This window comes from Oncorhynchus masou, chromosome 24 (genome assembly GCF_036934945.1).
Source record: "Oncorhynchus masou masou isolate Uvic2021 chromosome 24, UVic_Omas_1.1, whole genome shotgun sequence".
Taxonomy (NCBI): domain Eukaryota; kingdom Metazoa; phylum Chordata; class Actinopteri; order Salmoniformes; family Salmonidae; genus Oncorhynchus; species Oncorhynchus masou.
Window position 1 is genome coordinate 168,576 of NC_088235.1, and position 13,961 is coordinate 182,536.

General features: G+C 48.5%; 2 pseudogenes; one reads left to right on the top strand and one right to left on the bottom strand.

Annotated features, from left to right (window-relative positions):
* Positions 1-1,043, top strand: part of LOC135513344 (alpha-actinin-2-like) — a 107,325-nt pseudogene extending 106,282 nt beyond the window's left edge.
* A 622-nt stretch (positions 1,044-1,665) lies between these two features.
* LOC135513345 (alpha-actinin-2-like) overlaps positions 1,666-13,961 on the bottom strand; it is an 81,748-nt pseudogene continuing 69,452 nt past the window's right edge.

The window sequence follows — 13,961 nt, forward strand, 5'->3', positions numbered from 1 at the left end:
ACCCTATGAGCCCTGGTCAACAGTAGTGCACTATATAGTGAACAGAGCCCTGTGAGCCCTGGTCAACAGTAGTGCACTATATAGTGACCAGAACCCTATGAGCCCTGGTCAACAGTAGTGCACTATATAGTGAACAGAGCCCTGTGAGCCCTGGTCAACAGTAGTGCACTATATAGTGAACAGAGCCCTGTGTCAACAGTAGTGCACTATATAGTGAACAGAGCCCTGTGAACTGAGCCCTGGTCAACAGTAGTGCACTATATAGTGAACAGAGCCCTATGAGCCCTGGTCAACAGTAGTGCACTATATTAGTGAACAGAGCCCTGGTCAACAGTAGTGCACTATATAGTGAACAGAGCCCTGTGAACCCTATGAGCCCTGGTCAACAGTAGTGCACTATATAGTGAACAGAGCCCTGTGACCGCTGGTCAACAGTAGTTAACTATATAGTGAACAGAGCCCTGTGACCGCTGGTCAACAGTAGTGCACTATATAGTGAACAGAGCCCTGTGAACCCTATGAGCCCTGGTCAACAGTAGTGCGCTATATAGTGAACAGAGCCCTGTGAGCCCTGGTCAACAGTAGTGCACTATTTAGTGAGCAGAGAGCCATTTGAGTCACTCCAGCTACTGAGTGACACTACCAGCTGGCCATACCAGCTATGTGTGCTGCTACCCTGGAATAGAAATACCGTTGACACCAATGCTCAGCGTATCTGGAGGCCATTTTGGATCAGGATCAATAGGTTTAAATACATTGACAGATAATATTGATCATTCTGATGAAAATGTAGTCACTTCTTTTTATGACAGTCCTATGACAGCCTTATTACAGTCCTATGACAGTCCTATGACAGTCTGATGACAGTCTTATGACAGTCCTATGACAGTCTTATGACAGTCTTATGACAGTCCTATGACAGTCTTATGACAGTCTTATGACAGTCCTATGACATGTCTTATGACAGTCTTATGACAGTCCTATGACAGTCTTATGACAGTCTTATGGCACTCTTATGACAGTCCTATGAGCATGTCTTATGACAGTCTTATGACAGTCCTATGACAGTCTTATGACAGTCTTATGACAGTCTTATGACAGTCCTATGACAGTCTTATGACAGTCCTATGACAGTCCTATGACAGTCTTATGACAGTCCTATGACAGTCCTATGACAGTCTTATGACAGCCTATGACAGTCTTATGACAGTCTTGTGACAGTCCTATGACAGTCAGAGCATGACAGTCTATGACAGTCCAATGACAGTCTTGTGACAGTCTACGACAGTCCTATGACAGTCCATATGACAGGCCTATGACAGTCCTCATGACAGTCTTATGACAGTCTTATGACAGTCCTATGACAGTCCTATGACAGTCCTATGACAGTCCTATGACAGTCTTATGACAGTCTTATGACAGTCTTATGACAGTCCTATGACAGTCCTATGACATTCTTATGACAGTCTTATGACAGTCCTATGACAGTCTTATGACAGTCTTATGACAGTCCTATGACAGTCTGACAGTCATGACAGTCCTATGACAGTCCCATGACAGTCTTATGACAGTCTCATGACAGTCTCATGACAGTCTTATGACAGTCTCATGACAGTCTCATGACAGTCTTATGACAGTCTTATGACAGTCCTATGACAGCTCATTCTATGTATTTACCAGATCATAGCCCATGGAGATCAGACAGGCTCTGAAGTCATCTGCCTCCATGCCTCCTTTCTTCTTCTGCAGGGTGGAGAGGAGGAGGAGGAGGGAGGAAGAGGAGGAGTAGGGAGAGGAGGAGGGGAGAGGAGTAGAGAGGTGGAGGAGGAGGGGAGAGGAGGATGAGAAGGAGGAGGGGAGAGGAGTAGGGTGGTGGAGGAGGGAGAGGAGGGAGAGGAGGAGGGGAGAGAAGTAGAGAGGTGGAGGAAGGAAAGGAGGAGGAGGAGGGAGGAGTAGAGAGGTGGTGGAGGAGGAGGGAGGAGTAGAGGGGTGGTGGAGGAGGAGGGAGGAGTAGAGGGGTGGTGGAGGAGGAGGGAGGAGTAGAGAGGTGGTGGAGGAGGAGGAGGGATAGGAGGAGTGTGGATATGACAAGGAGAGGAAGAGAGGTATGGGGAGGGAGGGAGGGAGGATATGAAAAGGAGAGGAGATGTATGGGAGACAGACGGACGTACAGACAGTGACAAGAAGCACAAGACAAAGAACAGAGAGAGAGAAAATATAAATAATTTAGCGTCTTTGATGAGATTTGATAAACACCATGTCATTGTTTCTCTAACAGAGAGAGATATTGCATTCAATGATACCTTCAGCACAAACAACTGGATACAGCACACACAATATAATATATACACATCTGGGCCTGTATTCATGGTCCGTCTCAGTAGGAGTGGTGATCTAGGATCAGGTCATAGTCTCAGTAGGAGTGGTGATCTAGGATCAGGTCATAGTCTCAGTAGGAGTGGTGATCTAGGATCAGGTCATACAGAGTCTCAGTAGGAGTGGTGATCTAGGATCAGGTCATAGTCTCAGTAGGAGTGGTGATCTAGGATCAGGTCATAGTCTCAGTAGGAGTGGTGATCTAGGATCAGGTCATAGTCTCAGTAGGAGTGGTGATCTAGGATCAGGTCATAGTCTCAGTAGGAGTGGTGATCTAGGATCAGGTCATAGTCTCAGTAGGAGTGGTGATCTAGGATCAGGTCATAGTCTCAGTAGGAGTGGTGATCTAGGATCAGGTCATAGTCTCAGTGATGTGGTGATCTAGGATCAGGTCATAGTCTCAGTAGGAGTGGTGATCTAGGATCAGGTCATAGTCTCAGTAGGAGTGGTGATCTAGGATCAGGTCATAGTCTCAGTAGGAGTGGTGATCTAGGATCAGGTCATACAGAGTCTCAGTAGGGAGTGGTGATCTAGGATCAGGTCATAGTCTCAGTAGGAGTGGTGATCTAGGATCAGGTCATAGTCTCAGTAGGAGTGGTGATCTAGGATCAGGTCATAGTCTCAGTAGGGAGTGGTGATCTAGGATCAGGGTCATAGTCTCAGTAGGAGTGGTGATCTAGGATCAGGTCATAGTCTCAGTAGGAGTGGTGATCTAGGATCAGGTCGTAGTCTCAGTAGGACAGGTGATCTAGGATCAGGTCATAGTCTCAGTAGGAGTGGTGATCTAGGATCAGGTCATAGTCTCAGTAGGAGTGGTGATCTAGGATCAGGTCATAGTCTCAGTAGGAGTGGTGATCTAGGATCAGGTCATACAGTCTCAGTAGGAGTGGTGATCTAGGATCAGGTCATAGTCTCAGTAGGAGTGGTGATCTAGGATCAGGTCATAGTCTCAGTAGGAGTGGTGATCTAGGATCAGGTCATAGTCTCAGTAGGGAGTGGTGATCTTAGGATCAGGTCATAGTCTCAGTAGGAGTGGTGATCTAGGATCAGGTCATAGTCTCAGTAGGATTGGTGATCTAGGATCAGGTCATAAAGAGTCTCAGTAGGAGTGGTGATCTAGGATCAGGTCATAGTCTCAGTAGGAGTGGTGATCTAGGATCAGGTCATAGTCTCAGTAGGAGTGGTGATCTAGGATCAGGTCATAAGAGTCTCAGGTAGGAGTGGTGATCTAGGATCAGGTCATAGTCTCAGTAGGAGTGGGGACCAGGATCAGTCATGGTTCAGTAGTGATCTAGGATCAGGTCATAGTCTCAGTAGGAGTGGTGATCTGGGATCAGGTCATAGTCTCAGTAGGAGTGGTGATCTAGGATCAGGTCATAGTCTCAGTAGGAGTGGTGATCTAGGATCAGGGTCATAGTCTCAGTAGGAGTGGTGATCTAGGATCAGGTCATAGTCTCAGTAGGAGTGGTGATCTAGGATCAGGTCATAGTCTCAGTAGGAGTGGTGATCTAGGATCAGGTCATAGTCTCAGTAGGAGTGGTGATCTAGGATCAGGTCATAGTCTCAGTAGGAGTGGTGATCTAGGATCAGGTCATAGTCTCAGTAGGAGTGGTGATCTAGGATCAGGTCATACAGAGTCTCAGGTAGGTAGGAGTGGTGATCTAGGATCAGGTCATACGGAGTCTCAGTAGGAGTGGTGATCTAGGATCAGGTCATAGTCTCAGTAGGAGTGGTGATCTAGGATCAGGTCATACAGAGTCTCAGTAGGAGTGGTGATCTAGGATCAGGTCATACAGAGTCTCAGTAGGAGTGGTGATCTAGGATCAGGTCATAGTCTTAGTAGGAGTGGTGATCTAGGATCAGGTCATACAGAGTCTCAGTAGGAGTTGTGATCTAGGATCAGGGTCATAGTCTCAGTAGGAGTGGTGATCTAGGATCAGGTCATGAGTCTCAGAGTCTCAGTAGTAGAGTGGTGATCTAGGATCAGGGTCATAGTCTCAGTAGGAGTGGTGATCTAGGATCAGTTGTGACTCTTATATTAAAGTACGTGGATAGGGGTGACCCTGATCCTAGATCATGCCATGCCAGGAGGATTTAGTAACAGGTGCACATTGATTGGTTGTTATGTCTCACCCAGACTGATAAGGCAAGCTCTGAACTCTTCACAGGGCAGTCTGCCAGACCTGTCCTGCAGGCAGCCACACAGCCACACATACACACACAGGATCCATGGTGTCAGTAACAGTGAGCACGTTAGTTGAATGTCATTAGGATGGATTGTTGTTTTGATCTGTGACATCCAATAATATTACAAACATTCGACAAAATACTAAAGTGAGTTCCAAATCACAAGCGGTCAAGGCCTTGAGTTAGATAAGTCACCTTCCTGGACTTAGAAACATTATAACTGTCATTACCACACAGGAGAAGGACAGAGACACGGAGGGACACAGAGGGGTACACAACCCTGTCGAAGTGGGTTAAAGTCAGGGACACTGGAAAGACACGGAGGGGGACACAGAAGAGGACACGGGGGGTACACAACCCTGTCGAAGTGGGTTAGGGTCAGGGACACTGGAAAGACACACAGAAGAGGGACACTACACAGTACCCTGTCGAAGTGGGTTTGGGTCAAGGACCCTGGAAAGACACAGAGGGGGACAGAGGAGGGACACGGAGGGACACAGTACCCTGTCGAAGGGGTTAGGGTCAGGGACACTGGAAAGACACGGAGGGACACAGAGGACACAGTACCCTGTCAAAGTGGGTTAGGTCAGGGACACAGAGGGGTACACAACCCTGTCGAAGTGGGTTACGTTCAGGGACACAGAGGGACACAGTACCCTGTCAAAGTGGGTTAGGGTCAGAGACACAGAGGGGGACACAGAGGGACACAGTACCTGTCAAAGTGAGTTAAAGGGACACAGAGGACACAGAGGGACACAGTACCCTGTCAAAGTGAGTGACAAGAGGGACACAGAGGGACAGAGAGGGACACAGTACCCTGTCAAAGTGAGTGAAAGACACACAGAGGGACACAGTACCCTGTCAAAGTGAGTGAAAGACACAGAGGGACAGAGGGGGACATGGTACCCTGTCAAAGTGAGTGAAAGACACCGAGGACACAGAGGGACACAGAGGGGCACAGAGGAGGGACACAGTACCCTGTCAAAGTGAGTTAGGGTCAGGGACACTGGAAAAACACAGTACCCTGTCAAAGTGGAGTGAAAGACTGGCGGAACTTCGTTCATCTGTTGCTGGCTGATGCCTTTAGCGTCGCGCGTCAGAATCTGGGTCTCGATCTCATTGATGGTTCTAGCGATGGTTGTCAACAGCTGCTCCCAACCCACACGGATATGCTGCAGAGAGAGAGAGGGAGTGGGAGAGAGGGAGTGGGAGAGAGAGAGACAGAGAGAGAGAGGAGGAAGAAGGCCAAGTCACAGGGTGGGATCTGAACCCTGGTCTACCGGGCACAAGTCAAGGCCAAGTCACAGGGTGGGATCTGAACCCTGTTCTACCGGGCACAAGTCACAGGGTGGGATCTGAACCCCAGTCTACTGGGCACAAGGCCGAAGGCCAAGTCACAAGGTGGGATCTGAACCCTGTATACAGGCCAAGGCCGAAGCCAAGTCACAGGGTGGGATCTGAACCCTGTTCTACCGGGCATAAGGCCGAAGGCCAAGTCACAGGGTGGGATCTGAACCCTGTACTACCGGGGCACAAGGCCGAAGGCCAAGTCACAGGGTGGGATCTGAACCCTGTACTACCGGGCACAAGGCCGAAGGCCAAGTCACAGGGTGGGGATGTGAACCCCGGTCTACCGGGGTACAAGGCTGAAGGCCAAGTCACAGGGTGGGATCTGAACCCTGTACTACCGGGCACAAGGCCGAAGGCCAAGTCACAGGGTGGGATCTGAACCCCGGTCTTCCGGGCACAAGGCCGAAGGCCAAGTCACAGGGTGGGGATCTGAACCCGGTCTACCGGGCACAAGGCGAAGGCCAAGTCACAGGGTGGGATCTGAACCCTGTTCTACCGGGCACAAGGCCGAAGGCCAAGTCACAGGGTGGGATCTGAACCCTGTTCTACTGGGCACAAGGCTGAAGGCCAAGTCACAGGGTGGGATCTGAACCCTGTTCTTCCGGGCACAAGGCTGAAGGCCAAGTCACAGGGTGGGATCTGAACCCTGTACTACCGGGCACAAGGCTGAAGGCCAAGTCACAGGGTGGGATCTGATCCCTGTTCTTCCGGGCACAAGGCTGAAGGCCAAGTGACAGGGTGGGATCTGAACCCCGGCTCTACGGGCACAAAGGCTGAAGGCCAAGTCACAGGGTGGGATCTGAACCCCGGTCCACCGGGGCACAAGGGTAGCCTAGTGGTTAGAGCGTGGACTAGTAACCCCGTTCAACCCACTGTTCCTAGGCCGTCATTGGGTGGAATAAGAATTGTTCTTAACTGACTTGCCTTGTTAAATAAAGGTAAAAAAATAAAAATAAAACCCCGGTCCACCGGGCACAAGGCCGAAGGCCAAGCACAGGGCCTACCACGTGGATAAACATCAGCTTAACCATTAGGCCAAGAGTAGTAAGGTTTCATGATCATAAAACAGATCCCAACATGTTATTTGTGAGAATGATCTCTGAATCGTTCCAGTCCCACAATAAGCTACGTACCTCCATGGTGTAGTTGGTGTGTTTGTTGTCGAACACCAGGGACTCTTGGATGTGTTGATGGTCTCCCTCTAGCTTGTCGATGTTGGACTTGTAGTTGATGATGACCTGTTCAAACTGCTTCAGCTGACTCATCTGGTCCTCCAGAGAACCTCCGATGTCGACGGAACTACGCCCGATCTCCTGGTGGGAGAGAGGGAGGAGAGACCGTCGCTGTCACTATCCCGGACGCGTGGCACCCTATTCCCTACATAGTGCACTACTTTTGTCTAGGGTCCGTAGGCCTCTGGTCAAAAGTAGTGACACTATATACGGGATAGGGAGCCATTTTGGAACGTAGAATTTGTGTTCGTGTTCAGAACATCCGCTGAGCTGCAGGCCAGTGTTTAGCATCTGTTAAAGACAGGACGGTTGCTTAGTTGGATGGTTGGTGGGTCAGTATGCAGCTTGGGTCCGAGGTGCCAGGGTTCGGTTGGGGATCAATTCCATTACCAGTACGTGCATTCAGGAAGTCAACTAAAATTCCAAATTCCAATATTTACTTCCTGAATGGACGGAATTGAAATGGAATTGATCCTCCCAACCCTAGAAGGTACAGATCCCTACAGGTGTACAGCACAGGAGGCAGGTGAGGGAGGACAGCTCATAATAACGTCTGTAATGGACTGAACGGAGTAGAAACCAGGTGTTCGATTCCCTTCATGTAGTTCTAGCCACTTTAAAACTTCTTAAAGGGGGCAGTATTTTGGCGTCTGAATGAAAAGACCAAAGTAAACTGCCTGCTACTCAGGCCCAGAAGCTAGGATATGCATATGATTGGTTGATTTGGATAGAAAACACTCTAAAGTTTCTAAAACTGTTAAAATAATGCCTGTGAGTATAACAGAACTGATTCTACAATGAGCCCGTCCTCTCCGATTAAGGTGGCGCCTGTTGTACATGACATGGCGTCAGGTGACCGAGGTCAGGACAGGTCTGTCTCACCTCCATCCTGGTCTGGATCCACGGTCCGATGATGTTGGCCTGGGCAGCAAACTGCCGTCTGAGACGTTCGTTGGCGTGCTGTCTGGCTAGTTCCTCCTGGAGAATACTGTTTCTCTGGGGAACCAGCTTCTTCACCTGATCAACGGGACAGAAAGGGTACAGTCCTGGTTAACACAATGGGACGGTTTCTTCATTTGACTGCTTTTTTTAGTCTAGGACTTCATCTGTGTCTGGGAATCTGTCTATAGTTAACACAGGGTTGTTCAATCCCACTGGTCCCTGGGGCTTTTTTGTTAAAGCCAAGCACAAACCCCTGATTTAACTCATCAGTGAATCACCAAGCCGTTGATAAGTGAATCAGGTGTGTTAGCACTGGGCTGTAATGAAAGCATGCTGCATACCATGAGGTTCTCAGGATCGAGATTGAAGAGCTTTAACACAAACATTCACAGTACAACACACACACAAACAACAGACATTGTCTGCATCCCAAATGACTCTAGTTAAAAATTTGTGCGCTATAATATATTATATTATAAGGAATCGGGTCCCATTTGGGACGAGACAGTGTCCTAGAGAGACGCTAGTAGCTACCTTGTCCCATTTGAGTCCTATCTCCGCCGGTGTGACGTCACTGTAGGGGTTGGTGAGGTTGGGGGAGATGCCGTAGCTCTGGGCTATCTTCTGCACCTCCGTGTAGATGTTCAGGATGGCCTGTCTCTCACAGTCAGCCTCCGGAAGGGTGCCTTGAACTGGTCATGGGCTGAGATCAGGCTCTGCAGAGCGAAGGAGTGGAGAGCAGACCGAGTTACAGAGGAACCGGCGTTGTGGTCCGCCGTTCTGACATGACATGGTGTCAAACAAATACAGCCCAGACAGTCGGGAATCAACACAGCATCATGTTATTATCTGATAGGAGACAATGGAAGGACTGGAACACAGCATCATGTTACTATCTGATAGAGACAATGTAAGGAACACAGCATCATGTTACTATCTGATAGGAGACAATGGAAGGGACTGGAACACAGCATCATGTTACTATCTGATAGGAGACAATGGAAGGGACTGGAACACAGCATCATGTTACTATCTGATAGGAGACAATGGAAGGAACACAGCATCATGTTACTATCTGATAGGAGACAATGGAAGGGACAGCATCATGTTACTATCTGATAGGAGACAATGGAAGGAACACAGCATCATGTTACTATCTGATAGGAGACAATGGAAGGGACACAGCATCATGTTACTATCTGATAGGAGACAATGGAAGGAACACAGCATCGTGTTACTATCTGATAGGAGACAATGGAAGGGACACAGCATCATGTTACTATCTGATAGGAGACAATGGAAGGACTGGAACACAGCATCATGTTTACTATCTGATAGGAGACAATGGAAGGGACTGGAACACAGCATCATGTTACTATCTGATAGGAGACAATGGAAGGACTGGAACACAGCATCATGTTACTATCTGATAGGAGACAATGGAAGGAACACAGCATCGTGTTACTATCTGATAGGAGACAATGGAAGGGACACAGCATCATGTTACTATCTGATAGGAGACAATGGAAGGAACACAGCATCGTGTTACTATCTGATAGAGACAATGGAAGGAACACAGCATCATGTTACTATCTGATAGAGACAATGGAAGGGCATCATGTTACTATCTGATAGGAGACAGCATCATGTTACTATCTGATAGGAGCAATGGAAGGAACACAGCATCATGTTACTATCTGATAGGAGACAATGGAAGGGACACAGCATCATGTTACTATCTGATAGGAGACAATGGAAGGACTGGAACACAGCATCATGTTACTATCTGATAGGAGACAATGGAAGGGACTGAACACAGCATCATGTTACTATCTGATAGGAGACAATGGAAGGGACTGGAACACAGCATCATGTTACTATCTGATAGAGACAATGGAAGGAACACAGCATGATGTTACTATCTGATAGGAGACAATGGAAGGACTGGAACACAGAATCATGTTACTATCTCGATAGAGACAATGGAAGGGACTGGAACACAGCATCATGTTACTATCTGATAGAGACAATAGAAGGAACACAGCATCATGTTACTATCTGATAGGAGACAATGGAAGGACTGGAACACAGCATCATGTTACTATCTGATAGGAGACAATGGAAGGGACTGAACACAGCATCATGTTACTATCTATAGGAGACAATGGAAGGAACACAGCATCATGTTACTATCAAGTGGAACATAAGGGACTGGAACACAGCATCATGTTACTATCTGATAGGAGACAATGGAAGGAACACAGCATCATGTTACAATCTGATAGGAGACAATGGAAGGGACACAGCATCATGTTACTATCTGATAGGAGACAATGGAACTGGAACACAGCATCATGTTACTATCGATAGGAGACAATGGAAGGAACTGGAACACAGCATCATGTTACAATCTGATAGGAGACAATGGAAGGGACACAGCATCATGTTACTTATCAGATAGGAGACAATGGAAGGAACAACACAGCATCATGTTACTATCTGATAGGAGACAATGGAAGGAACTGGAACACAGCATCATGTTACTATCAGATAGGAGACAATGGAAGGAACACAGCATGTGTTACTATCAGATAGGAGACAAATGGAAGGAAACAGAGCATCATGTTACTATCTGATAGGAGACAATGGAAGGAACACAGCATCATGTTACTATCAGATAGGAGACAATGGAAGGGAACACAGCATCATGTTACTATCTGATAGGAGACAATGGAAGGGACTGGAACACAGCATCATGTTACTATCTGATAGGAGACAATGGAAGGGACACAGCATCATGTTACTATCTGATAGGAGACAATGGAAGGGACTCATGTTACTATCTGAAGGAGACAATGGAAGGAACATCATGTTACAATCTGATAGGAGACAATGGAAGGGACTGGAACACAGCATCATGTTACTATCTGATAGGAGACAATGGAAGGGGACACAGCATCATGTTACTATCTGATAGGAGACAATGGAAGGAACACAGCATCATGTTAACTATCTGATAGGAGACAATGGAACTGTCTTTACCTGGATGTCATCCACAGTGTAAACTATCATGTCTTTACCTGGATGTCATCCAATGTGAAGGGTCTTTACCTGGATGTCATTGTCATCATGTTACTATAAACTGATTTAGGATGACATCCACAGTGTAAACTATAAATCATGTTACTATCTGATGTCATCCACCGAGTGGAAGGAATGTCACCCATCATGTAACACAACGTGTGAACTATAAACATGTCTTTACCTGGATGTCATCCACAGTGTGAACTATGAACATGTCTTTACCTGGATGTCATCCACAGTGTGAACTATAAACATGTCTTTACCTGGATGTCATCCACAGTGTGAACTATGTCTGTCTTTACCTGGATGTCATCCACGAGTGTGAACTATAAACATGTCTTTACCTGGATGTCATCCACAGTGTAAACTATAAACATGTGTCTTTACCTGGATGTCATCCACAGTGTGAACTGTCTTTACCTGGATGTCATCCACAGTGTGAACTATAAACATGTTTTTACCTGGATGTCATCCACAGTGTGAACTATAAACATGTCTTTACCTGGATGTCATCCACAGTGTGAACTATGAACATGTCTTTACCTGGATATCATCCACAGTGTGAACTATAAACATGTCTTTACCTGGATGTCATCCACAGTGTGAACTATAAACATGTTTTTACCTGGATGTCATCCACAGTGTGAACTATAAACATGTTTTTACCTGGATGTCATCCACAGTGTGAACTATAAACATGTCTTTACCTGGATGTCATCCACAGTATGAACTGTCTTTACCTGGATGTCATCCACAGTGTGAACTATAAACATGTCTTTACCTGGATGTCATCCACAGTGTGAACTGTCTTTACCTGGATGTCATCCACAGTGTGAACTATAAACATGTCTTTACCTGGATGTCATCCACAGTGTGAACTATAAACATGTTTTTACCTGGATGTCATCCACAGTGTGAACTATAAACATGTCTTTACCTGATGTCATCCACAGTGAACTATAAACATGTCTTTACCTGGATGTCATCCACAGTGAACTGTCTTTACCTGGATGTCATCCATAAACATGTCTTTACCTGGATGTCATCCACAGTGTGAACTGAACTGTGTGAACTTTACCTGGATGTCATCCACAGTGTGAACATGTCTTTACCTGGATGTCATCCACAGTGTGAACTGTCTTTACCTGGATTTCATCCACAGTGTGAACTATGAACATGTCTTGCAGGTCTTCCATGGCTCCTTCCATCCAGTTGTTAAAGGGAGCTGACCTCTTAGAGAACTCCAGGAACAGCTGGTCGATGGTCTCCAGCAGCTTCTCCGTCCTCTGAGAGACACCAAGGTAGGGGAAATGGGATTAATGACAAATGATCAGTTAAAATGATGACTGTCGTGACCAAGTGGTTTGAAACCTGGTCATTCAGAACTGTGAGTAATGGCAATTTCTGTGTAGTGATTTGTGTGTTGATCATCTGAGTGTTTATGTAGGTCTGCAGTTACAACCAGATTCGAACCAGATTGCCCCCACCAGAGGACCACTAGCCCCCACCAGAGGACCACTAGCCCCACCAGAGGACCTCTGTCTCCTCCACTAGCCCCACCAGAGGACCACTAGCCCCATCAGAGGACCACTAGCCCCCACCAGAGGACCACTAGCCCCCACCAGAGGACCACTAGGCCCCACCAGAGGACCACTGTCTCCCTCCACTAGCCCCCACCAGAGGACCACTAGCCCTACCAGAGGACCACTAGCCCCCACCAGAGGACCACTAGCCCCCACCAGAGGACAACTAGCCCCCTCCAGAGGACCTCTGTCTCCCTCCACTAGCCCCCACCAGAGGACCACTAGCCCCTACCAGAGGACCTCTGTCTCCCCTCCACTAGCCCCCACCAGAGGACCACTAGCCCCACCAGAGGACCACTAGCCCCCACCAGAGGACAACTAGCCAGAGGACCTCTGTCTCCCTCCACTAGCCCCCACCAGAGGACCACTAGCGCCCACCAGGGGGGCCTCTGTCTCCACTAGCCCCCACCAGAGGACCACTAGCCCCCACCAGAGGACCACTAGCCCCTACCAGAGGACCACTAGCCCCTACCAGAGGACCACTGCCCCCACCAGAGGACCACTAGCCCCCACCAGAAGACCACTAGCCCCCACCAGAGGACAACTAGTCTCCTCCCTCCACTAGCCCCCACCAGAGGACCACTAGCCCCCACCAGAGGACCACTGTCTCCCTCCACTAGCCCCCTACCAGAAGACCACTAGCCCCTACCAGGAGGACCACTAGCCCCCACCAGAGGACCACTAGCCCCCACCAGAGGACCACTAGCCCCCACCAGAGGACCACTAGCTCCCTCTAGAGGACCACTAGCCCCTACCAGAGGACCACTAGCCCCCACCAGAGGACCACTGCCCACCAGAGGACCTCTGAAGACCACTAGCCCCCACCAGAGGACCACTAGCCCCTACCAGAGGACCACTAGCCCCCACCAGAGGACCACTAGCCCCTACCAGAGGACCACTAGCCCTACCAGAGGACCTCTGTCTCCCTCCACTAGCCCCTACCAGAAGACCACTAGCCTCTACCAGAGGACCACTAGCCCCTACCAGAGGACCTCTGTCTCCCTCCACTAGCCCCCACAAGAGGACCACTAGCCCCCAAGAGGACACTAGCCCCCAGAGGACCACTAGCCCCCTACCAGAGGACCACTAGCCCCTACCAGAGGACCACTAGGCCCTCCAGAGGACCTCTGTCTCCCTCCACTAGCCCCTCACCAGAGGACCACTAGCCCCCTTCCAGAGGACCTCTGTCTCCACTAGCCCCCACCAG